Consider the following 2,058-nt stretch of genomic DNA (forward strand, 5'->3'; position numbering starts at 1 on the left):
TTTTTTTTTTTTTTTAACAGTCTTACTCTGTCACCCTGATGTAGAGTGCCGTGGTATTAGCCTAGCTCGCAACAACCTCAAACTCTTGGCCTCAAGCAATCCTCTTGCCTCCACCTTCTGAGTAGCTGGGACTACAGGTGCCTGTCACAATGCCCAGCTAGTTTTTTCTATTTTTAGTAGAGACGGGGTGGGGGGTATCTTGCTCTTGCTCAAGCTGGTGTCAAACTCCTGAGCTCAAGTAATTCACCCACCTCAACCTACCCTAATACTGGGATTAAAGGCATGAGTTACCATGCCTGACTCCAGTAGTTCTTTTTTTGTGGGTTTGTTTGTTCATTTGTTTGTGACAGTATCTCACTCTGTTGCCTGGGCTAGAGTGCAGTAGCATGATCGTAGCTCACAGCGGCCTCAAAATCCTGGATCCTCCTGTCTCAGCCTCCTAAGTAGATGGAACCACAGGCATACACCACCACACCCAGTCTTGAAAAGTGTTTTTAATTCTTTTTTATTTTTTTGAGACAGAGCCTCAAGCTTTCCCCCTGGGTAGAGTGCCGTGGCATCACGCTCACAGCAACCTCCAACTCCTGGGCTCAAGCGAGTCTACTGCCGCAGCCTCCCAAGTAGCTAGGACCACAGGCGCCCGCCACAACGCCCGGCTATTTTTTGGTTGCAGCCGTCATTGTTGTTTGGCAGGCCCAGGCTGGATTCGAACCCACCACCTTAGGTGTATGTAGCTGGCACCTTAGCCACTTCAGCCACAGGTGCTAAAGCCTTTAATTCTTTAAATCTAAAGAGCTATTAGGACTTTTTATATGCCAGGCACTACTTAAGACATATGGGATTGAGAAAACACATATTGTGTATTTAGATACACAATAGACAACTATTTTAAGTTGCACACAAACTTTATGGACACCCTGTACAACAGGGATACCAGTGCCTGACACCTGGTAACAGTCAGTCAGCGATAGCTCTCCACATCACCTGGCCGCACTCATTCATCCAGTTCTAGTGCACAGCTCTTAAGGCGGAGAAAGGCAGTGGGAACCAAATCAGGGTGCTGATGCATGATGTGGACGGTAGGTGGCAGCAGTGTCCGCAAAATGAGCCTCGTCTCTGTACACTTTGCCTAAGTTTCTAGCAGGCCGGGGGTTCAGCTGTGCTGTGTAGGAACGTGGGTGTTACCAACAAATGTGTGCTCCAGTGGAAGGTGTGCATACAAAGAAGTGCACGTGCAGGCCTGTAGTATACTGCATGTGTGCATGTGAATGTGAATGTGATGGGTGCCCAGAGTACCCAAGGTGTGGCGTGTGTAGGGGGATGACGTTGTGTAGTCAGGAGTGTGTATGTATGTGGATTCTGAGTCAGTGTAGGCCTATTTGAAGTGAGTGTGTGGTGCATGTGAACACCTCCACCTCAGTGCAGCACTTAAACTTTTAGGTCCTGGCCCCCTGGAGCATCTGATGAAAGTTTAGTTCTTGCAGTAAGGTATACAGTTTGTACCCCGTTTTGGAGGCCTTTGGAATCATCTATGGGGTCCCCGGGGTTTCCTCTCGGTCAGAGAGGAAATACACCCAAGTGTTAATAGAAGGGGGAACTATGGGTGAGTTTTCCCCCTTTATCCATGTTTATCTGGTTTCTCAGTTTCTTTGTTTTTATTAAATCATAAACATATAGATCATGTATACATTAATGCATTTATGGGGTACAGTGTGCTGATTTCGTATACAATTTGGAATGCTTACATCACTAGTTAATATATATCTCACCTCATTTACTTAATTATTGTGTTAAGACATTTATACTCTATACTTAATAGATCCTACATGTATCCTTGCAATATGCACCATAGGTGTGGTCCCACCATTCACCCTCCCTCCATCTGACCTCCCTCCTCCCCTCCCCTTCCCCCCTTCCTCCTTCATCCTGGGCCATAGTTGTGATCTATCTTCATATGAAAGTGTGAGTGATTGTAAATTGGTTTTATAATAGTACTGAATATGATGGATACTTTTTCTTCCATTCTTGAGATACTTTACTAAGTAGGATATGTTCCAG

The sequence above is a fragment of the Otolemur garnettii genome, unplaced genomic scaffold (assembly GCF_000181295.1).
Source record: "Otolemur garnettii isolate 467f Iridium unplaced genomic scaffold, OtoGar3 scaffold00184, whole genome shotgun sequence".
Taxonomy (NCBI): Eukaryota; Metazoa; Chordata; class Mammalia; order Primates; family Galagidae; genus Otolemur; species Otolemur garnettii.